This window comes from Lipotes vexillifer, unplaced genomic scaffold (genome assembly GCF_000442215.2).
Source record: "Lipotes vexillifer unplaced genomic scaffold, Lipotes_vexillifer_v1.1 scaffold1008, whole genome shotgun sequence".
NCBI classification, from domain to species: Eukaryota; Metazoa; Chordata; class Mammalia; order Artiodactyla; family Lipotidae; genus Lipotes; species Lipotes vexillifer.
The window spans coordinates 3,341,462-3,366,315 of record NW_006772616.1 but is presented as its reverse complement, the minus strand read 5'-3'; positions in this window follow the sequence as shown (position 1 = coordinate 3,366,315).

Genomic DNA, 24,854 nt, shown 5'->3' with positions numbered 1-24,854 from the left:
TGCTGAACCTCTCTGAGCCTCAACATCCTTATCTCTTAATGGGGACAGTGGTGACAATACCGACAGCACAGGAGAGTCGTGAGAATTCGGTGAGGTGATGTAGGGAAGCAGTGGCCCAGGGTGCCTGGTGGGTCCGTGTCAATGGTCAGTCTTGGCTGAATCCCTCTCTATCTGCACCGTCCCGTTGCCTCCAGTGTCTTCCCAGAGCAACGGCAAAGCAGGCAACTGTTTTTGCACCTGGGGCTGCTGTTTAAAGAGCTTGGAGTGGAGACTGGGACAAGGGAGTCGAGTCGGGGTCAGGCCTGAACCTGCTGTGTGGTCTTGGGAGAGTGAACCATCCCTGCTGAGCCTGGGGGGAAACGGCTGACTGATGGGTGAAGGGGAAATGAGATAAAGGAGGTCAAGCCCTTGCTGTTCCCTGTCTCCCTGGGAATCCCTAAGAACATTCTCCAGCCTCCTCCTCCGCCCTCATCCCTCTAGGGGGCTTAATTGGGCAGCTGCAGTCACTGGGTGCTTAACCTTCGTTAATCCCCAGAGCTGCTTCCAGTGCCCCGTCAGGGAAGCCTGTGAGTGCCGGGAGCAGGGAGCCAGCCCAGCTCGGGCCTCCCAAGTAGCACAGCCGAGCTCGGAGCCCAGCATCATGGCCCTTGGTCCTGGAGTCCTCCTGGAGTCGTGGGGGCAGCCCTGCAGCCAGCAAGCCACCTTCCCCTTCACCCCATCTTTGTTCTCCTAGCCCAGCACTGTCCGGTGGAAGTATAATGTGAGTCACGTAAATAATTTTCAATTTTCTAGTGGCCATATTAAAAACTATAAAAAGAAACAGGTGAGATTTTAATAGCGCATTCTGTTTAACCCAAAGTTTTCCAAACGTGATCTTTTCAACATAGAACCAATATGCACAATTATGAACAAGATATTTTACGTTCTTTCATGCCTAGTAAGCCTTGCAAACGTGGTGTGCATTTTACGCTTTTACAGCGCATCTCAAATCGGATGCTAAGTTTTCACGGGAATACTTGATCTGTATTTAGATTTCACAGAATGAATCGTTGAAAGAGTAGATTCACCTACCTAAGTTGTTTCAGACCCAGAGAAAAGTATTCCAATAACTGAACAAGTATCTTTTTCAGTTTAAATGTAAATTAAAATTAAATAAGAGGAATAATTCAGCTCATTAACTGCACTAGTATCGCATTACCAGGTCTCACGTGTGGCTGGTGGTACTGGGTGGCACAGCTCTGGCCTTTGCACCCAGGTGCCCACGGCTGCTCCCCAGCTGACCTCCCAGAGAAGGCGTGTGGAGCAGTAGAGGTAGAAGAAACTCTGCCTCCAGTTTGCTGTGTGACCTTGGGTAAGTTGCTAGACCTCTCTAGGCTTTTCTTTTGCCAGCTGTCGAACCCTTTCATTCAAATAAACCGAGTGCCTACACCATGCTCTGTTGTAGGCTCTGGGAGTGGCCGGGAAAGAGCACACATTTCTCCTCCCAGAGCTTCATTGTGGCCTGGGAGATGGTAATAATAATAATGACAGCTAACACCAGGTGAGCCCCTTACCATGTGCCAGCTGCTGTTGGGTGCCCTCAATGTTCCCCATCTCCTCTAACCCTCATGGTAACTAACTTTGTGGGGCAGGTGTCATGTCACCGTCTCACGTGGGAAAACTGAACCGCACAGAGCAGTTAAGAAACTTGCCCAAGGTTGCCCAGCCAGCAAGGGGCAGCGCTGGGGTTTGAACCCAAGCTGTCTGGCTGTAGTGCGAATGCTTTCATCGCCTCCTTTTGCCTCCAGTGAATAGGGTGGCAATGATGAGTGCTGGGAAGAGAAAGAAGGCAGAAGAAAGGAAGGGCTGTTATTTTAGATCAAGAGGACAGAGGCCATGCTGCTCTCCAGGCTGACCAGACGTTCCTTAACATCCCTAACACGGCAGCTTGTCAAGGGCTGATTCTGCCCCTGGCTTTGGAGGGCTAAGGGAGGCCCCAAGGCAGAGTGTGATGTATCCGAGTCTTTGAGGTGGCTCCTGGCTCAGATTTGCCCCGCAGCGCTGAAGGGTTGGGCTCCTGACTTGCCAAGTACAGCCGGGCCCTGCCAGGCAGGTGTGTCACTCAGGCTGGGAGCCAGTGGCCAGCAGCTGCTGGGCTGAGTCACGCTTGTGCCAGGGACCGCAGTCCAGAGAGCAGCCAGCTCCCAGCATGTACGGAGCACATTTTCTTTAGTGATGTCACTTTCCTTCCCTGGTTCAGCCCTGTCTTTCCCATTCCCCTCCCCTCTCCCTTTCTGCCCTCTCATCTCCCTCCCCTCCCCGTCCTTCTCTCCCGCTCCCTCACTCCTTACTTCCCATCCATCCATCCACCCACCCAGTATTTACTGAGCGCCTCCTATGTGCCAGATACCGTGTTAAGCTCTGGGGACACTGCCGTGACTAAGGCGCTTCTGTCCTCAAGGCACAGTATGAACAATTAGGGTGGCACCATAAATAAAACTGCAGTCTCAGCTTAGAGAAGAGATGTGTGCTCTTCGAGAACAATACTGAGATGGATTTTGGGAATTTGATTCTCTTTGTACATGGAAAGAGACTGTAGACAAAATTAAAAGACAAGAGATTGGAAAACTCTTTGCACCCTCTGGGATGCACAGGGAGCCCGCATCTGTGTACAGAGCACGTTGCTCAAGGCGTGGCCCTGAGCGCCACTCCCTTCATAGCAGGGCCTGCTCTCAGTTTTTTCCTTGTCCTTTTTCTTTTCTTTTTTTGTCTTTTTTTTTTTTCTTTCTCATCTTCTATTGTACATTAAATAATAGTGCCCTGTGAGTAGATGAGGGCGTCAACTTCCTGCCCCAACGAGGTTAATCAAGAACAGATATGTCATGGGATCAATTCACTATCAATTCATTGACAATTTATTGAGCGCCTACTACGTTCCATAGGGTGATGCTCCAGTGTGGAGCAAGACAGAATTCCTGACCTCAGGGGTTTAGAATTTAGTGTGGGTAGCAGACAGGACGCTAAGCAAAGGTTCTTTGGGGTGATGAGTGCGATCCAGTCCAGGGATGCAGAACCCGCTGATACAGAGGGCCAACTGTATTTACCATTTTATATAAGGGACTTGAGCGTCTGCGGATTTTGGTATCCACGGGGTCCTGGAACCAATATTTCCACTGATAGGGAGGGACGGCTGTAGTTCCATCTTGCAGGAGTCTAGCAAGTGATGGCAGTGGGGAGGTAATTGGGTCAGATTACAGATGGTATGATACACTACGCCAAGGGGGTTGGACACTGTTCAAAGATCAGTGGGAAGCCTTTGAAGAATTATAAGCCAGAGAGTGGCTATCTCACATTTGTCTCTTAGAAAGATTACGTTGGCTGCATCCTGAATAACGGAGTGGGGAAACCTGGAGATGGAGCGATCGGTTAAGGGGCTGTTGCCAAAATCCAGGCGAGAACCTATAGTGGCTTAAAATAAGGAAATGGCAGTGGGGATGGAGAGAAATGCGTGGAGGTCTAGGTCAGGATCAAGGCGAATGGCCGTAGGGACTGCTTCTTCGGGGCAGGAGGGATCCAGGAGGACCCCAGCTTCACGGCTTGAGCAATTGCAGGGGCTGGTGGGGCTGGCAGGGAGCAGGACACTGGGTGGAAAACTGTTTGGGAAGAGGAGACGTTGGATGATGAGTTTGGGATCCTTGTGAATCTCACAGTGGCAGTTTGCACGAGGCAGTTTCATGAATCGGAAGGTGAGGGGGAGGTTTGGGCTGCAATTCTAGACCTGGGAGGTGAAGGCAGACAAACAGGACTAGAAGGAGCAGCTGCAGTAGCTCACGGAGCCTGTATCATTCAAGGAAAGAAGGCACCGAACATTTGACACTGGGTTGGGTGTTTGGATCAAGAGCCAGGAGATTCCTGGGTTCTTGTCTGGCACTCGCTGGCTGTGTGAGTTTGGATGGGTCACTTGTCTCTGGGCGTCAGACTCGCCATCTATAAAACATGGCACTTGGATAAGATCAGTGATCTTCCACTGTCCCTCTGAGCCCTCAGAGTTTCAGGAAGTCTTTCTGAGGAGTGGCTCAGCAGCGGCTGAGGAGGTGTTGGTTGGCTGTGGCTTGGGACTGTCACCTTCTCTTCAGGCACAGGAGTTCCGCCGTGATTTGTTTTGTAATTTGGCCCTCTCAGTTTTGATTTGAAGAAAGGGCTCCATGACTCAAGAGAGGCTGATGGGGAGATGACCTCTCATGTTCCATCTGGCAGAGGGTAGAGTCACACCCAGTTGGGAGTTTCCCTGATGCTAGAAAGAGTGATGTCTCCATGAGTTGGAGGGAATTAACAGCAACAAATCTCCCGGCACTGTTCAGTACAGGCTACAGATCCAGGGGAAACGGATGATTCCTGAACCCAAGATGTTCCCGTGGACTTGTCTGGAGGGTTAGCATCAGCAGCAAGCACTCTAGGGATAACAAATGAGATTCTGCTCTAGTGATACTCGCAGTTGATGAGAAGGTTGCCTGGAGCTGCACTGAGAAGGCTTCTGAGGCTGCGTCTCAGTGAGGAGAAAGTGCTGTGATTGATTGGCAGTGTCTGCCCTGGGCAGCAGATGAGTGTAGTGGTGTGTGTGTCATGTATCTGCTAGCTTTGATCTAATCTTTGCTCTTGACCAGGACATGAACTCTTTCATCCCTTTCCTAGTCCCTGGCTGCTCTATTGTGCTTTCCCTTCCTTCTCCTTCTCTTGCCATTGAGTATTTCAAAGGTTCATCCTGGCCCACTTCCCAGTGGACCAGTCACTTCAGGAAACGAATGGGCTGCTCTTTGGAGGAAGCCAGATCACTCAATGAGTTCCCATTTCTGCAGAATTGGATGGTTAGTCATGCTGACCAGGGGCAGAAGGTGGGCTCATGGCCAGAGAAGTACAATGCTTCTTTGCCGAGACCCAGGGCGTGGGCCTTCCTTCTGCAGATATTCAAGGCCATGTTCAGGAGGCTCTTGACACCACCCTTGATCCTGCTTGCTGTGTTGTAATGGGGGCCTGCCAGCACTCATGGTGGGGGTGAAGGCAGGAGTGAAAAATGGGCACTCTATTCCACCTCAGGAAATTGAAAACCTGCCGTTATCTTTAACGTTTTAAAAAAGTAATCTTGATTACATAAGGAAACCATGCCTATTGCAGAAAGGTTGAAAAAACGTGAATAAGCAGAACTACCTGTCATCCTAATACCTAGAGATAAGCACTATTTCAGCAACCTGGTGTTTGTCTTTCCAGACATGGGCAGCGTGGACGCTAGTCCATCAGAGTAGATGATGGCTATAGCCTTGGGGTGGGTGGGGTGGGACCCCTGCTGGGCCAGGCATTAACTCTAGAGCTGCTGGATTACGGGACGGTCTAGGGTCCTGGGGCTGGGGCCAGGACAGGTGGGGTGGCATGTGATGTGTGGAGTTAAGGCAGCAACTTTTATCAACCGTACTGGAAATAGTTTCATTTTTAACAACTTGAGCTCGTCCTTTCCGGATGATGATCGGTGGTGCCCATCCTCACTCCTCTGAGGGTGTGACTGGGCACACTAGCCTGGCCTTGGGAGGGTGATTGGTGGGCGGAGTTAGGAGGCCACTTCCCAGCCCGTGTTTCTACTTGCTTTTGGAGCGTTGTTGATCCTGGAGGTTGAGCTGGGCCACACATACCCCCTTATCTTTTTAAATTAATAATATTTCCCCCAACAGGAACCGAGCACTTCCCTAGAAGAGAAGAATCTAGGATTCTGGGCTTCACCTTGGGATTCAAAGGTAAAACCTCCTTACCTTCTGGGCTCGGCTGGCTTTCATGAAGGCTAGATAGTCAGAGAGGACCACAGGATTCTAGATTCTAGATTTCCTTATAAGGGAAGGGAGAGCCTGGATAAAGCCAAGACTTAGCACTCAGGCCCAGGGAGCTGGAGGCGAGGGTTCTTCCGAGCGTGGTTTGAGGCGAGTACTAGAGCCCACCCTAGCTGAGTGGGGACCCCACGGGGCAGGGGAGTGCGTGAAACGTAGAACCTCTCACTCTCTGAAGCTCGGGCAGCACTGTTGTAGGGCCCATCTCAACTGCGGGAGCCATCACACCCTGATCTGAAGGGCCAATGAGGTCTCCCCAGATGTGAGGTCCCAGCATGATCAGCTCAGGGAGGGGCAGACCAAGGCACGGAACCAGCAGCAGCTGCAGGGTGCAGTCCCAAAGACCGGATTCCCCACCTCTACCAGGTGGCAAAGATGCTCGGGACTCATTTGCCAAGTAGTTTAACTTAGTGGTTAGGAGTGCAGATTCTGGAGCGAGACTGCTTGGGCTTAAATCCCATCTCTACTACGTATTAGCTGTGTGACTTTGGGCAAGTGGCTTAACCTCTCTGTTCCTCAGTTTTTTTCACCTGTGAAGTGGGAGATACATAATACCTATCTTAACAGAGTTATTGTGGGGATCAAATTAATTAACATATGTAACTTTGTACATAACTGGTTGTTACAATTAATTGTTGACTCACACGTACATCCGTGGGTGGTTTTGAAAATGCAGCATTTGGGAAGGGAAACCCTGGGAAAAGCTGGAAATTCTTATTGATTTGGAAAGCAGGGCTTTGAGCTATTGTGTTTTAGGCAAGTGGTTCTGAAACTTGGAAATGCGTCAGAATCATCTGGAAGGCTTGCTAAAACAGATTGCTGGACCCTATGGCCAGTAGATCTGGGCAGGGGCTGAGAATCTGCATTTCTCACAAGCTCATAGGTGATGCCCAGGCTGGAGGTCCACAGGTGGTACTTGGAGCAGCATTGGTTTTGCAGTTGTTATAAGTGCCCTGCATTTGTTTTCCCAGGTGTGAAACCCATCGCATGCCAATTATATTATACCTCTCTTTTTTACTAAAGTGAGATCTTACCTGACGTTTGGTAACCAGACTGTAAACTTGACAGGGGCAGAGGCCATGACCTTACTCCCCAGTGTATATGTAACATCTGGCATGTAGGAAGTGCCCAATCAATAGCTGTTGAAGGGAGGAAAGAAACACACTGTCTGCGCTCAACAATATTCTTGTGTACATTTTTCCTGTTAATAAATATTCTTCCCCAGCATTGTTTGGTTGGTTTGCATAGTTTGCCCTTGTATGGATGTAAGTGGGAGAACAGCTTGAGCTTGCTGGAACAAAAAGGGGAGATGGATTCTAAGAGGCAGAGCGCCTCAGCGCCTAGAACCCGGGACAGGACACGGAGACCTACGTAAAGATCCTGCCCTTTGTCTCTTCTCTGTACCTCCCTGTGATCATTTGGTTCCTTTCCTTTGTCTTTTGCTGCACCTTTGTCCACATGACATCCAAGATGGCTGCCTACACCTTCCAGTTCTCTTGTTACAGCTCCTGCCATGGGGCGAGTCAGTATGTCTGTCTGCTGTTACTCTCTCTCCTAGTAACCCCAGCTGGGACTCTGATTGGCTCTTCTGAGGTCAGGTTCTTTTTCCTTATCCAATCAGGTAGAAGGGCTGCATGGTTCCAATATGGCTGCCAGGTGCCACTGTGGTGAGGGGTACAGGGAAATGGGTCATGGTCATCCTCACGTGATCCATGCCAATTGCCTGCCATTCGTCTCTCTATCTCTCTGCTTAAACCTGACTTCAGTTTCAATCTGGTGACCAGGATTTGGTTTCTGTGGACTTTTCTGGGCTCAGAGCAGGGAGTTGACTGACTTAACCCCATCTCTCATCCATTAGTGATAATGACCCATGGCAGTATCCTAGGTTTGTCTGATGTCTTTGAACATTTAATCCGTGCAACGTGTTTTTGAGGGAGGCAGGAGGTTTCACCCAGTGAGGCCTGTTTAGCACCAGCAAGTCTGTTCATGATCTGAAATGCACCTGAAAAAATAAACATAATTTAAAAGATCGGGGCTTCCCTGGTGGCACAGTGGTTGAGAATCTGCCTGCCAATGCAGGGGACACAGGTTCGAGCCCTGGTCTGGGAGGATCCCACATGCTGCGGAGCAACTGGGCCCGTGAGCCACAACTACTGAGCCTGCGCGTCCAGAGCCCGTGCTCCACAATGAGAGGCCGTGACAGTGAGAGGCCCGCACACTGTGATGAAGAGTGGCCCTTACTCGCCGCAACTAGAGAAAGCCCTCGCGCAGAGACGAAGACCCAACACAGCCAAAAATAAAATAAATAAATTTATTAAAAAAAAAAAAGGATAGCTCAGGCCAGCTTTCCCCGAGACTGTTTTACATGGGCACATAATGAATGCTAAGCTTAGTGCAGCAGTGCCAAAAAGCAAAATAAATTCTTGGAGTTGGTCTGTTTCCTGCCTGCAATACATTTGCTTGTTCCAAACAAATATATTTGTCAATACAACACAATTAGGAAGGCTGAGCCAATCAGACCATCCAATATCCAGAGAAGCAGATCGTGGCTTCCATAAGCCCTGCTAGACGGAGCCAAGGTCTGAGCGCATTATGACCAAATCAGTTGTGGCCCCGGCAAGCCTTGCATTCTTTGCCAGGACAAGCTTTCTCATCTGTCCTGGTTACTGAGAGAATTCAACCTCTCTTTTCTTCTTTCTCGATGTTACTCATAACCCTTGAGGCAGCACCCGCCTCCCGCGGCCCCCCCGCCCCCAGCTGCCCCAATCTTTTAAGTTAATTTGCTTCCTTTTCTTTTTGCCAACAGCTAGAAACAACTGCTGACATATACAGTTTTTAGAAGGAAGGCCTGCCAGAATGGGACTAATAATGAGTTTTGATAATAATAGCTATCATTTATGTCATAGATGCCAGGCTTTGGGCATTCATGGTTTCTCCTGATCCTTGCAACAACCCTGGGATAGGCATTACTAGTTCCATTTTGTAGATGAGGAAACTGAGGCTCAGGGAGGCCAAATGGCTTGCCGGAGACCACACAGCTAGTGAGTAGCTGAGCTGAGAGATTCAAGCTCTAGTCTTGCTGATGCTAGAGCTTGTGTCAGGACTATTGATGTTAAGAGACATAGAACCCAACTCAACTTGTTTTGACACAGTAAGAGGACTGAATGGCCTTTGCGAATTTATAGCCCAGATGTGGGTTTCAGGCAAGGCTTAATCCAACCATTTTGCCCAAGGACCTGGTTTCTTTCTGCTCTGCCTGCCTTCACTCTTAGGCTCCATGCCACTGGGTTTACAGTCCACTGCTCTGGACTCTCCCCTTGTGGAAGGAAATAGCTGCAGCAGCTACGTCCTTTGAATCCTCAGCCTGGGGAAGAAAGAACTTCCCCTCTGGGAGCTCCCATGGAAGATAGAGGAGCTTCTACTCTCAAACTCTTGGTGTCCCATTTGCTTGGAATGAGCTAGGTGCCCATCCCTGAACCATCTCGCCTGCCTGAGGGATGCGACGTGCTGGTTGCCATAGGCTGGAGTGGGGGTGATGTCAGTCTCACGCAGGCCACCTGGCTGAGCAGGGCAAGCGGCAGCATCCTGGGTGCTGTCCTCAGACAGGGGAAATAGCCTAAGTAGTTAACCAACCAGCCTGGCACAGGCACTCACCAGTCACAACGAGTGCGACCACAAAGACCGGTTAACCATTTGCTACTGAAAGCAAGCTACTGGTTTAGCAGCATTGGCATAATTTGGGAGGCTGTTGGAAATGTAGAATCTTGGGACCTTCCCCTGATGTATGGAATCGGAATATGCATTTTTACAACATCTTTAAACCTTTAACAAGGTTTGGCAAGTTGGGGACACTGATTTAAGAGAATGGTACAGCAGGTAGGCTAGGGTTTCTGCCTCAAACATGTGGGGTCCCAATCCACACTCCATCACGTAGCTGTCACTTTGCTGGGTGACTTCAGGCATGGGGTAATGCCACCACCCTCAGAAAACTGTTGAGGGGAATAAAGGAAATAACTTTCATAGCGTGCCTGGCATGTGGTGGGTGCTTAATAAGCATTGATCCCCTTTCCCCACCCATAATGTTTATAAATGAGGAAACTGAGTCAGGTCCCCATATGCCCAAGACACAGAACTGGACCTCGGGTGCCCTCAGCGCTAGTCTGGGGATTTGCTGTCCTCAGTACACCAGAGATTCTAAGCCTTGGCTACCCATTGGAATCATCCAGGGAGTTTAAAAAATCTCAGTGCCCAGGTATCACCCCAAATCAACTCAGAATCTCTTGGGGGAGACCCAGGCATCAGTACTTTTAGATTCCCATGGGCCATTCCTCTGGGCAGCCAAGGTAGAGAACCAGTGCCTTCCACTTTCTTGCCTCCTAAATTAATTTGACTGTAAGAAGTCTCTGCTTTGAACACCTCTGAGTGGCTGGCTGCAAACCCACTGCTGGTGAGGATTCCTGCCATCGAACACTGAACATGTGCTCTGCTGGGCTCTAGGAGGGGATGCTGGGGAATGTGTGCTGCCTGGTTCCAGCTCACGTGCCTCAGACATTCAGCAAACATTCAGCTTTTGCACCTGGGAGCCAATGGGCTCGGACCCTTGGCCTTGACTCCAAGGATTCCGTGGGGCTGGTCGGAAGCAAAGACCATCTCTCTGCACCTGAGTGAGAAGGGAATGGACCAGATATTCTATATCTTTTGTGTGTTATTGATCCCTTGGCATCTACGGAAACCCCTGGACCCTTCTCAGAAACATGTTTTCATTTTATGCGATAGGACTAAGGAAAGCAATTGTTTGGAAATACAATTTTCAAGGTATTAAGAAGAAAAAAAGTTATGATTAAAATATATATGCTTTATTAACATATTAAATAACAGAGATCTAGCAGTGAGTTTAGTAACTGTTGGAAGTTCAGAGTAGTGGTGAGCTACATAATATTTTAAGATGTCTGCAACAACTGTCCTGTGATATAAAAGTACCTGTGGGGCTTCACTGGTGGCGCAGTGGTTGCGAGTCTGCCTGCTGATACAGGGGACACGGGTTTGTGCCCCGGTCTGGGAGGATCCCACATGCCGCGGAGCGGCTGGGCCCGTGAGCCATGGCCGCTGAGCCTGTGCATGCGGAGCCTGTGCTCCGCAACGGGAGAGGCCACAACAGTGAGAGGCCCGCGTACAGCAAAATAAATAAATAAATAAATAAGTAAATAAATAAATAAAAGTACCTGTGATTCATAGCGGTGACAAAGTTGTAGGCACTGCTAATCCTACGGTGGGTTCTTGCCTATATGTTACAGTAGAGGCAAGGGCAGAGTTTTGGTTAGAGGTCAATGAAAATAATGATCTAATTTTTTTCCACCCGAATCTGCTGGCCCTGTGAATTCTATCCAAGGACTTTTGGAGTTCCATGACCCTAGGTTAAGGACCCTCAGAAAAGAGGAAAAGCCTGAAGGCAGATCTCTGGCTGCAGGAGTGCTGTGGAGAGGGGTTGCCCCGCCGGTAACAGCATGGTGTGTTTCCATCACAACGTCCAACCCGCTTTTCTGCTGGGTCCTGGATGCTGAGGTTCCAGTGGAAAAGATGTGTGTCCTAGAGCTGGGGGTGTGCAGGGAAGGGATTCCCAACTTCAGAGTGGAGTGTGCCAGGGTTCTCATGCCATGTCCCCTCTCCGGCTCTGTAGCCCTGCTGCTTTACTCCTTTGACCTTGTTTTCTTAATCTGAAAAACAGGGGTCCTGATACTTCAGGGGTTTCTGTGATAATGAATGAAAAATGCCTGGCACAGTAACAGCAAGCCTAATAATTAAGAGTGGGCTGGCTGTGTGACCTTGGACAGGTTCCTAACCTCTCTGGTCCTCGGTTTCCATATCTGTAAAAGAGCCTGCTACTACTGCCTGCCTTACTATGAGGATGCAGTGCCTGGCACCTAGGGAGCATTTAGTCACCTTAACCTTTATGGCCGTTAGACCAGGGCAGCACACATACAGCCCGCCATACACAGTGGCTGTCGAGCTGAGTGCCTCAGACATCCCGTGGGATCCAAACAGAGCGGCTTTGGAGCCTGCTTCTTTGGCCAGACTTCTTGGCCTGCTTCCTTGGCTGGACCGTGCAGGATGCCAGTTGCAGGTGGCAGCCCTGGAGGATGCTCGGTGACTTTAACTCCTCAGGTACACCAGCCTGTCCCTGCCTGGCCTGTGGGCCTGGGGGGCGGGGTTAGGAGGGGAGGAATTGGGTGGGAACCTCAGGGGAGGGGTGGGGAGCCTCGGCAGAAACGGCCTCCTTCCGCTTCTCCCGGCAGCCAGTCCCCTCCGAGCCTCTCCCAGTGGCGTGGCCCTGACTCAGCTGGGCCTTAGGGGCACCTGGAGGGCTGGCCATGCCCGACCTCGGCCGAAGGGACTGGTTTTCTTAGGAAAGACCCTCGGGTGCAGGCTTTATTCTCTCAGCCTCTGTCCCTCCCAGTCTGGAGTCTCTCATTCTCACTCTGTTTCTTTCTGTCTGTTTCTGTGATGATTCTGTGCCCTGCTCCCACTTCCTCCCTCTTGGTCTCTCTGCCTGTCTCTGCCTCTCTCTCTCTCCCCTTCTCAACCTCCTTCCTTCTCTTTCTGTCCCTCCATGTCTGACTCTCTCCATCTTTCCATCTCTTTCTATTCTTATCTCCGTTTCTCTGTCTGTCCCTCTGTCTCAGTGTCCGTCTCTCCCTCTGTCCATTTCCCGCTCCATCTTGCCCCACTCCCACCCCATGCATTTCCGTCGCCTCACAAAACCCACAACCGTCTGGTGCATTAATGCTGAGCGCCGCCCCCTGCTCCTTTTGATACAGGGACCTGGGTGACTGTGGAGGGCAAGTGCTTCCCGAAGTTTCCATCGCCCGCCCCCCCCGACTCCACCCCCGACTCTAGAGGCAGAATCTTGAGAGGCGTGAATGGGATAGAACCCGTGGAGCGCCTGGGGCTCGTGAGTGGGGCTCATGAGTGAGTGTGCGGTTAACCTTAGCTCTTGGAGTTTCTTGAGGGCAAGACTGCATCTGGACTACCTTCGAATCACCAGTATCCAGCCCAGGACCTGCTACACGCTTGATGTTCAGTACACATTTATTTACACGAATGAACGGTGAGAGAGTGAAAGAAAGTACCGAGTACTTTATCAGGTAAAATATACTCATGACTCTTTGTGGCTACTGGTACGTGTTTATAAATTTAGAAGCTGAAAGCTCCAGTTAATTCTTTAAACCTTATTTGCTTCTTTAATTCTAACCCTTCCATTCCGCGCGGCCCCCCCACCCCCGCCGCCCTGCCCCTTCAACTTCATGTTCCAGAATATTCCAGATTGTGCCAAGCTGTTTTTGTACTTTCGGTTCTCCCTGCGCACTCCTATTCATCCTTCACATTTCCTCTTGGATGTCCCTTAATTCAGGGAGCTTCCGCGCCTGCCGGGCTGGGGTAGGACTGCCGCTTGACTGTCCCGTGGTGATCTGTGTGTGCCGCTTGCTTCTCCCGTGGTGATCTGTGTGTGCTGCAGGCAGGGAAGGCCAGCCTTGGAAGTCACTCTCAGGAACTCTAAGCTGGCTGCCACCTACGCAACAGTACCTGGCCCTCACCTTCCACGTTTCACATGTTGGTTCTCAGCCAGGCTGAGCCCCAGGCAGAGAAATAACTACCTGTTCAGACCTGCGGTTTGCCTTCATTCCCCCTCCCTCTCCCCGGCCACATTGTTTCAATAGGAGGAGGGGAAATGCATGAGTTATGAGTCCAGGGTGTCTTGTGTCACCAGCTGCTGCCCTTGAAATGTGCAATCGCGGTTGCAGATGAAACTGTCCGCCCGGCCCCCAGCCGTGTGCTCTGAGGGTTTTCATCACAGCGCCTCTGTGGGCTGCCTGGAGTGGGTGCTCTGCCTGGGAGGCCCTGCGTCCCTCCAGAGGCCTCGCTGGGCTTGGAGCAAGTATGCTGGCGGCTGCCCCACTTCGCAGGGGCTGGGAGGGCTTGTCGGCAACGCGCATCTTCATCGGCGCACCTCCTCTCCAGCCCCCAGCAGCCTGGGAGGAGGGGCTGAGATAAAGCCACCAGCACTGGGCAGGAGATTAAGAGCTGCTGTGTTGATCTCCCACGGTCTCCTGCGGCAGGGGCGTTAGACAGCAGGCTGGGCTCCGGGGGAGCGGCCGCAGGGACCACCTGACCCTCCAGCCTGTCAGGTCCCTGCCTGGGCTCACTGGGAACAGCTGTGACAAGAAGCAAAAGGCAAAAGTGATCCTGGATTGTGGCCTGGAAATCGCGCTTTATATGGAGGCTCAAGCGTGGATGTTTAACGTTCAGGAGGATTAAATGTTTCTGTGATGATGTAAGAGCGGCCAGCAATCACTGTGCACTTGCTTCGTTACTGGCCCTCAACTGAGTACTTTTCACCTGTTGCCCTAATTATTCCTCACGGTAGGACTCGTATAGTCTGAGTTGAGACTAGTGTCAGCGACAAGGGACGCTGCTGTTGAGAGGCAAGCCCACGAGAGACCAGCCTGATGTGGAACCGAGGGCAGCTTCTAGCTCTGCAGTCTCCCGGCTGGGTGTCCTTGGGTGGCCCTTGTCACCCCTCAGAACCTCAATTTCCTCATCTGTGACACTGGGATAATCACACCTACCTTGCAGGCTGCTGCCGGCATGAGAGGACATTACACGTAGAAGGTGCCTGCCTTGGGCTGAGTTGTATGCCCCCCAAAAGATGCGTTGAAGTCCTTATCCAGTGCCTCGGAATGTGACTGAATTTGCAAACAGGGTCTTTGCAGATATAATTAGCTGAGGTCCTATGGAGTAGGTGGGCCCTTAATCCAGTATAACGTGTTTTTATCAGAGGGGGAGGTTTGGGCACAGAGAGAGACATACAGAGCAAAGACTCAGAGAAGACAACCATGGGAAGACAGAGGTAGGATTATGCCGCCAGAAGCCAAGGAACGCCAAGAACTGTGGGAGCTTCCGGAAGCTGCGAGAAACAAGGAAAGATTCTTCCCTAGAGCCCTCAGGGGGGGCCTGGCTCAGCTGACACCTTGGTTTCAGACTTCTAGCTTCCAGAATTATGAGAGAATAAATTGCCATTTTAAGCCACCTGGTTTTTGGTGGTGGTGACAGAAACACATAACAGTGGCTCCTCGGGACTTTGCTGGTGGTCCAGTGGTCAAGGTTCTGCGCTTGTACTGCAGGGGCCATGGGTTTTACCTCTGGTCGGGGAACTAAGATCCCATATGCCGGTGTGGCCAAAAGTAAATAAATAAATAAAGACTGGGACTGTCTTTTAAAAAATAGAAAAAATACAGCGGCTCCTCATAGCAGATGCCACCAGCGCCTGCCCAGCTTCCCCACGCTACCCTGGTGGTCACCTGCAGTTTGGTCACCCAGCGAGGCTCTCACCTCCAGCACTGGCGGCTCTCTGCCTGCAGGCTTTCTCTGGGCGCAGAAGCCATCCAGCGCAGCTGGGCACAGAGCAGGCTGCAAGTGCCCAAGAATTAATGCCCCTGGGAGCAGCCTGTAGCCAGTGGGGGCTGGGAGTTGGCGGATAAACACCCCGGCTTCCTCAACCCTGGGTGCGACAGTTCTGAGGCAAGTGCTACACAGTGTCACAGAGGCGACCAGTGGGATGGAGCTCCCATTGCCCACGGTGGTAACCCAGTAACGCACCCTTTACTTAACTTCCCATTTTCTGTCCCTTCCCTACTTTCCTTCTGGTGCTTCCTGGCATCAGCTCCTCAATAGACCACTTGTGTCCAAAGCCTCATCTCAGGCCTACTCTGGGGAGACCCAAGATAAAGACAGTCCCGGAATGACACTGCAGTAGCAGCTGCTTTCTCCTCCTGGTCGCAGGTGGAAGGTCAGATGTTGGCACCTTTGAGCTAAGTGGACCAGTAGCTAGTCCTCAACCACACGGGAAACTTTGAAGACCATGACGGCCCACAAAGACATGTCCAGTATCTCAGGAGGAAGATGATGACGTCGACCATGAAAAGGGAGAGAATAGTATTAATCAGAATTGCTGGGAGCAGGCCTGGGGAAGTCAGACAGTCTGGTGGGACTGCTCTCGCAAAATAATAGGGAAGATGGAGCTGTTACTCCCTGGCTATTATTCCACCTGAGGTAGGGGTCCTGGGTTGGGAGGCTGGGCTCTTGGAAGGAGGCAGAGGCGATGAATAAGATGACGGGGGCCTGAGATGTGGGCACCATGATTCCCCCAGGGACTCTTCAAGTCCTCCTGAAAATTAGTAAACCACAAAATCCACGCATGTAACAGAATGTCTTGTGAAAAGAGTGATGGGGCCAGGGTTCGTGGGAGTTCAGAGTCTGTGAGCTGACACAGTAGGCTCAGGAGGGGAGAGGTAAACTGGGCAATGGGCCGAAATTGTTGGGAGGCGAACCACACAGGCTGGGCTATGGGGGTCTAAGCCACGTTTGCCCAAATCCCAAGGGACAAAGTAGCGTGGAACAGTCATGGTCATTTGTGGCTGCCCGTCACCCAGGAGCCCTCTCCCTACATTTTGGATCCTTTTCCCCCTTTTCGATCCTGCCTTAAGGAAGAAGACACAAATTGCTAGAGTCCCCTGCTTTCTGGAGTGTTATTTGCAAGGTCCTGCAAATTCAGTGCATCTGTTGTAGCCTAGTATTCAGAACTGGGTGCCAAAGGAAGCAGCCCCACGAAGGGAACCTGATTTCTGGCCAGCACGGTGGCCTGGGAAGTCTGCCCTCCAGGAACAGTGGAGGCAGGATATTGAATATAGTTCATCCCAGGATATTGAATATAGTTCCCTGTGCTCTATAGTAGGACCTTGTTGTTTATCCTTTCTACCTATAGTAGTTTGCATCTGCTAATCCCAAACTCTCATTCCTTCCCTCCCCTTCCCACCCTCCCCCTTGGCAACTGCAAGTCTGTCCTCTATGTCTGTGAGTCTGTTTCTGTTTTGTAGATATGTTCATTTGGGTCATATTTTAGATTCCACGTATAAGTGATATATGGTATTTGTCTTTCCATTTCTGACTTACTTTGCTTAGTTTGATAATCTCTAGGTCCATCTATGTTGCTGCAAATGGCATTATTTCTTTCCTTTTTATGGCTGAGTAATATTCCATTGTATACATGTACCAGGTCTTCTTTATCCATTCATCTGTCGATGGACATTTAGGTTGTTTCCATGTCTTGGCTATTGTATATAGTGCTGCTATGAACATAGGGGTGCATGTGTCTTTCGAATTATAGATTTGTCTGGACATATGCCCAGGAGAGGGATTGCTGGATCATATGGCAGGTCTATTTTTAGTTTTTTAAGGAACCTCCATACTGTTCTCCATAGTGGCTGCACCAATTTATATTCCCACCAACAGCAACACTTGTGTTCTTCACCTTCTCTTGGAACCATCAGACCTATGACATCCTTCATGGGCCATGATGGGTGGAGACCTCCTATCTTACTATGGTACAAAAGCCCAGATGGAGATTACACTCCCTCTTTTTGCCCTCCTTTGCACGGTGCCACTGCTAAATGAAAACGAAGCCTTGGTCCTGGGTTTAGTGCATCAAATGACGGAAGGAGGAGGGTTGGAAGTTAGGAGGGGGTTGTTCTTAGAGATTCTTCATGGTTCCTACATTTGGCTAAATAGAAATGATGTTCAACAAAGTCCTGCTGTCAAATACGAATCTCCCCTACCTGATGCACCAAACGCGGGACACAATCAATACTCTGGGGGTCGCCATAGAGTGAGCTCAAAAGTCATTGCTTCTGGGCTTCCCTGGTGGCGCAGTGCTTGAGAGTCCGCCTGCCGATGCAGGAGACGCGGGTTCGTGCCCCGTTTCGGGAAGATCCCACATGCCGCGGAGCGGCTGGGCCCGTGAGCCATGGCCGCTGAGCCTGCGCGTCCGGAGCCTGTGCCCCGCAAATGGGAGAGGCCACAACAGTGAGAGGCCCGCATAACGCAAGAAAAAAAAAAAAAAAAAAAAGTCATTGCTTCTGAACTCTTTCTGAAGGTGACAGCACAGCAGACACACTGAAGATGCTGTCAACTTTTAGACACCATCGGCAATTTAACGACACCATGCAGCAGGTAAACAGAAAGAAATAATAGCTAACATATGTCGAGAGGTTACTGTCTGCCAGGTGCTACACTCAAGCTGTCTTTCATTTATTGTCGAATAGCTTCAATTTCCAGATGAGGCAACAGGGGGGTGTGATTTGCCTGGGGCCGGAGGGTTGGGAAATGGCAGAGTCTGGAGTGTGACTCCAGAGCCTTGCTCTGAACTGTCTCACTGGAAATCTCCTAAGAAATACCACCTTATATCCTCCCATCGATTTTAAGTCACCTTTTGATTTCTGAAATGTTACAAAATGAAGGAGCATGTGTCTTGGAGGTGAGGAAATGTGGAAGCTCTCAGCAGGTACAGGAGCCCCGGGGAGGTTTCCATAACTCACTGCTTACTCCCCCTCCTTGCTCCTGGGAGGAATAAGACAAGGCTGGGACAGCTCAGGGGCGATGGCTCCGCGGGGCCAAATCCACCTCTGTCTCCCTGAGGCTACCCTCTTGATGAATGCCAGTGTCAGGGGTCTTGATGAGACTGGACCCTGCTCTTCAATGTGGAACTTCTCCTGGGGTGATGCTGTCCCAGGTTCTGTGCTGCATCTGAAACTCCAGAAAGCCTCTTCAAGGGGTTGAATCACCCTCCCCTTCTCTTTTAATTATTCAGGTCCTGACACGCTGACTGGGAATACATCACTCAGAGTACATGGCTGGAAAGATTAAATATTAGAGGAAACTCTTTTAATTAATTTTTAATGCGTTCTTTAGAACAATTCTTCATACCTAACCACATTCTGAAACAGAGTACCTAAAAGGAAAATTAACGTTCAGGATCTCAGGGGCTTGTAGGTCCAGACAACCCCTATTTTGCTTACCTCTGAGCTACATATCAGGATGTTCCAGACATGACATCCTTGGCATAGAAGTGGAGCGACCGTATGTCCTGGTTTTATTGGGGCAGTCCTAGTTTATGCCTGTTGCCCCTGGTGTACTCATGAACAGTGCCCCCTTTTACTCTCCAAAGTGTTCCAGTTTGGTTGCTAAATTATATACTACCTTACTTCAAGGCCATCACTCCGTCACTCTCCCTTCCCTTGCCAGTGACAGATGTCACTAGCTGATTGCAGCACCCAGTCCTTGCTGATCCTCCAAGGCATTCTCAGTAACTGACTCTCCAGCAGCCTCTCCGGTGATTAAAGTTGGCATCAAGATGGATCCTATTTTTCCTTGCTGAGAAAGCAGTTTATATTAAGTCCCTACATATTTATTTCATCTTTATCTTTAAGCCACTTTTCTATTCAGGCCCTTACTGTTTTTCAGTGGGAGCATTATTGTTATTTCATGTGGGGCAGTTAGTTGTGGGTGACTACCTCAGGCATTATTGGCTATTTAATACAGTTAATATCCCTGGGCCCACGAGCATCAAATGCCAATAGTACAGTTTCCTCCACCCCCAGTCACTGTGACGACAAAAATATGCCCCCTACCCTGCCAATTTCCAGAACACCCCTAGGGGAGCACTACTGCCCTGAGTTGGAAATAAATGTAAGTATTGAGAACTAAACTAGTCCAAAGATGTTGCTTTGGTTACTTATTGCTGGGTAATAACCCCCTTTTCTTCCTTCCTTCCAAGGATTCAGTGATGTAAAACAACAGCAGTAGGTAAAAAAAAATTTTTTTAATTTTTATACAATTTGTACAGGTTACTTTCCATTTATAGTTATTTCAAAATATTGGCGCTATTCCCCGTGTTGTACAATACAACCATGAACCTATCTTACATCCCATAGTTTGTATCTCCCACTCCCCCACCCCTATATTGCCCCCACCCCACTAATAACCACTAGATTGTTCTCTATACCTGTGAGTCTGCTGCTTTTTTGTTATATTCACTAGTTTGTTGTATTTTTCAGATTCCACATATAAGTGATATCTCAGAGCTTTTATCCTTCTCTGTCTGACTTATTTCACTTAGCATAATGCCCTCCAAGTCCATCCATGTTACTCCAAATGGCAAAATTTGTGTTTGAGTAGGATTGCATTGTATACTTGTATACCACAGCTCCTTTATCCATTCGTCTTTTGATGGACAATTAGGTTGTTTCCATGTCTTGGATATTGTAAATAGTGGTGCTATGAACATTGGGTGCATGTATCTTTCTGAATTATTTCTTTTGGTTTTTTTGGATTTATACCCAGAAGTGGAATTGCTGGGTCATATGGTATCTATTTTTAGTTTTTTGAGAAACCTCCGTAATGTTTTCTACAGTGGCTGCACCAATTTACATTCCCACCAACAGTGCAGAGGGTTCTGTTTTCTCCACATCCTGGCCAATATTTATTATTTGTGTTCTTTTCCATGATGGCCATTCTGAGTGGTGTATGGTGATATCTCATTGTGGTTTTGATTTGCATTTTCCTGATGATTAGTGATGTTGAGTATCTTATCATGTGTCTGTTGGCCATCTGCATTTCTTCTTTGAAAAACATCTATTCAGTTCTTCTGCCCTTTTTTTAAATCGGGTGGTTTGTTTTTTTTTAATGTTGAGTTGTATGAGCTATTTATAGATGTTGGATTATTAACCCCTTATTGGTCATATCATTTGCAAATATCTTCTCCCATTCAGTAGGTTGTCCTTTCATTTTGTCCATGGTTTCCTCTGCTGTGCAAAAAAGCTTTTAAGTTTAATTAGGTCCAACTTGTTTTTTTGTTTTTGTTTTTTAACTTTTGTTTCCTTTACGTTAGGAGATGGATCCAAAAACATATGGCTTCGATTTATGTCATAGAGTGTTCTGCCTATGTTTTCCTCTAAGAGTTTTATATCATTAGTATCCGGTCTTACATTTAGGTCTTTAATCCGCTTTGAGTTTAGTTTTGTGTATGGTGTTAGGGAGTGTTCTAATTTCATTTGTTTACGTGTAGCCGTCCAGTTTTCCCAGCACCACTTATTGAAGGCTGTCTTTTCTCCATTGTGTATTCTTGCCTACTTTGTCATAGATTGACCATAGGTGCATGGGTTTATTTCTGGGCTTTCGGCCCTCTTCCAGTGATCTGTGTGTTTGTTTTTGTGCTGATACCATGCTGTTTTAATGACTGCAGCTTTGTAGTATAGTAACAGTAGTTTTTTTTAAAATTTGCTCACAGTTTTGCAATTTTGGCAGGGCTTGATGGGGCAGCTCAACTGAGCAAAAGGCTCTTCCAAGAAAGTTCACCCACACAGCAGACAGATGGTTTCTGGCTTTCAGCTGCAAGCCCAGCTGGGGCTCCAGCTAGTTTCAGTTCTCCTTCCTGTGGGCCTCTCCACGAGGCTGCTTGGGCTTCCTCATAGCATGGAGACTGGGTTTCAAAGGGGAGGAAGTGGAAGCTGCTGGTTCTCTTAAAGGTTAGACCTGGAACTGGCATATTGTCACTTCCTCCATATTGTATTGGTAAAAGCAGGCACAGGCCCAGCCCAGACTCAGGGGATGAAGAAAACTGACCCCATTTCTCAAGGGGGCAGTGACAAAGGACTTTAATTCACCACACGTTCCTTCACATTATCTTGATCACATTGTCATGATAGAGTCTTAAAAAGTAGATTAGGCAGATCCCATTGAATTTTCTCACTTTGCATGTGGTGGAACTGAGGTTCAGAGGCTTGGTGTGGCTTTTGCCCATGGAAGATAGGTAGTTCATAAGCTGTGGACTTAGAACAAAGGAAAGGTCAAGGAAAGTTCTGAAGCATTCCTGTGATTTCCATGGAACCAGTATTGTGAGAAGCAAACCAGATGGAGTCAGAGGGTGTCACTTGGGTGAGGACCCATTTCTTGGAAGGTCCACACTGACATGGATTTTGCCATGTTAGACATGCAACCGGTGCCTGGGATCTTGCACAGCCCCAGAGCCTCTGTCCCTTACTCATGACATATTTATTGCGCATCACCAGAGGCCAGATGGCATGCTAGACCTGGGCGATGGTGAGGTGAATGAGCTAGAAATGGTGTTGGTGTGTCCACAGTCTCCAGGGGACATGACATGATTGAATTGCACATTTTGAGGGACAGCTACAGCTGTGAGGGGTGCTATGAAGGGAAGGTGCAGGGTGCTATGGGCATGCATAGGAGCGATGCTGACCTGTCAGGACATCAGACAAGTGTCCCCAAGGAAGTGACACTTCAGCTAAGACCTGAAAGATGGGAAACAAAGAGGCAAAGAGAGAGGGGTGGGGAAGGGTATTCCAGGCACCGCCACCCCATATGCCATAATGGGGGCCTGCAAAAAAGTAAAGAAAGCCCCGAGGTAAAACCACAGAGAGTGGCGTGAGAGAGGGCCGTGGAGGAAGGAAGGGCCAGGAGGTGGCAGGACTTTGCGGGCCAATGAAAGATGCTCTTCTGCTTGTTATCCTCGTGTGGTATTCTGAGAACAGTGGGAAAACATCTTGTTTTGGAGAGATTGTTCCAGCTGTAGCTTAGAGAATGGATTTGGGGGTCGGGAGTGTGTTTGGGGAGAGCAGGGCCTCAGCTCCTGCTGTGAAGGCGGCCGGAGACCACGTCAGACGTGCCCACCGAGGTAGCCCTTCCGGTTCCCCTCCACGAGGACCACCCCCCGACCTCCACCTCTGCCCCCCCATTAGGGGGATATTAATAGAGAAGCTGGCTCTGCTCTGTGATGTGAGCAAGGGCTTCTCATCCACAGGGTCTAAGACACAGGGCCAGGGCCGGGGTGAGGTAAGTGAGATGCCCAGGAAGCAGAACTGAGTGAGGCATTCATTCCTGTCTGGGCTGTGCACCCCTAACAGTGGGTGCCTCCTTACATTTTGTGCCCCAGACGCCCACCTCCTTGCTTCCTGGCCAGGATGGTTTATCTCCAGCCTCACGGTGTGTGGCAGGAAGCAGGGAAGGGGAAGGGAGCGTGCCCCTTCCTTGCAAGAGCCTGACCTGTGGCGGACCTATCACTCCCCACACATCCCTATGGCCAGAATGGGGTCACCGCCGCCATGGCTGGCAGGGAAGCTGTGCGTGTCACCTTGATCCTGGGCAGCCCGGTGTCCAGCGGATATTCTGGAGTTCTGTGAACGTAGCAGGGGAATCAGATAGCTCTGTAGCACGCTGTCAGGTTAGAGAGGCTTTACGGCGCGGTGGTTCAGGAAACGAGGTGAGCTTCAAGGTTGTCCAGGCTGGATTCACTGCCCAGTTCTGCCAGCTCCTGGCTGGGTGGCCTCGGGCAAGTTACTGAAGTCCTAAGCCTCCTCTCTTCATCTGTGAAATGAGGCTTGGGATAGAATTTATTGCACAGGGTGCTACAGAAACTGGATCCTGATTCCAGAAGCACAGACCGAGAGAGAGCCAGCAGATCACTGAGTCAGCTCCCCGACTTTCCAAGTGAGGACCCTGGGGCTGAGAGAGGGGCGGCCTTGCCACGGCTGATTACCCAGTGAGTGGAGGTTGGGCGCCGGAACCCCAGCTCCAGGGGATCCCCAGTTTCCTGACTGCCCATTCTCTTGGCCACTCCTGCATGGAGTGGCTCCGACCGACCCATCCCGAGGGACAGGGTGCCCTGGCGGAGCCACTGCTGTGTGACATGAGTGGACTTTCGTCCCCCTTAGAGCTGGGAGGCGACAGGCCGGGGAGAAGCCAGAAGGGACCCGGCAAGACTCCTGGGCTTTTGCTGAATTCACAAGGACCTCTTCCTCCCCTGCTCTCCGCATCTTCTTTCCCCTTTCTTCCCCGCGCCCCCCACCCCCCGCCCGCCGTTTGGCCTCCTCCTTCCTCCCTTTTTCCTTCTTTGTTTTCATCTCCACTTCCTTTGCTCCCTGTGGCGCCCCCTTTCCCATCTTCAGCACTCTCTACCTGCCGCTGCCCTCCCCCCTGCCCCCAACTGCCCTTTTGTCCCTCTCTGGCACGGGTGACATCTGAGGAATGGCCGATGAAGGAAAGGCCCCAGTTTGGTGGCTTAGGCGCAAAGGGCCCTCTGCTGTGCCACGGTCCCTCCCTGCTGCGTGTCCCAGGCCTGGCCAGCAGGTGAAGCTCGCTGCCTCCAGGCCGGCCCTGCAGCCTAGAGGACAGGTCCTGCTGTCACAGCCCGGACTCGGGCCTCGGGTTTCTGATGGGCCCTTCTCTGGGCAGCACCCCGCTTTCTATCCTCATCACCCCCTCCACTCCCTCCCATTCGTCTTCTCTCTCCATCCTGTATCTCGCTGCTCCCAGCACCTCTGCTGAGAATTCCATGCAGGGAGACCCAGGATGCTGCAGAGCTGGGGAAGTTCATCCAGGCTCTATCCTGGATCCCTGTCATGTTCCTTGAGTGAATAAATACAAGAAATTCTCCTTGGCTTTTGCTTGGTATGCAGCTCCCAGGAGTGAACCATGGTTTTAAAGAAATGAGCCCCATCCTTCTTATGGACATGGGTCCCCTCCTTCCCTCCCACCTTCCCTCCTTCCTTCTTTCCTTTCTCTCACTTCTACTCCCCCTGCCCCCATTCTCTTCCTCAGATCTGTGACCTTAGATACACTGTGTAACCTTTGTCACGTGCCAGGTTTCTGAACTCAGGGAGGCGGCACGGGCTGTATGGGTGAAAAGCGCATAGCGTGTGCTGGGTAAAATGGATAGAACTAGAGTTTGGAGATCACCATGTGAGAACGGCAGGGTGCTGAAGCAACAGCTTCATCTCCTCATGCTCTTACTTATGCACCATTTCAAAGCAGCCCCGTTTGTCCCTTTCCCCACTCACTCCTCTTTCCTCTTGGACAGTGAGTTACTTGCTTAAATGGCCTTGGCTGAGTGCTCACGTGGCAGCATTCCATTAAAAATCTCTTTGCATCACTGTAGTGCAGTGAGAAACATTTGTGGTAGATTTGGGGGGGGGGCACCGATTTTGGAAGGAAAAAGAAACAAAGTCCTTTTATTCCCTGTTGAATGAGAAAATACTTCCAAGACTCAGTGTCAAGTAATTTCCTCACTTTTTCCCTCAGCACTTTGCCAGAGATCCTGAC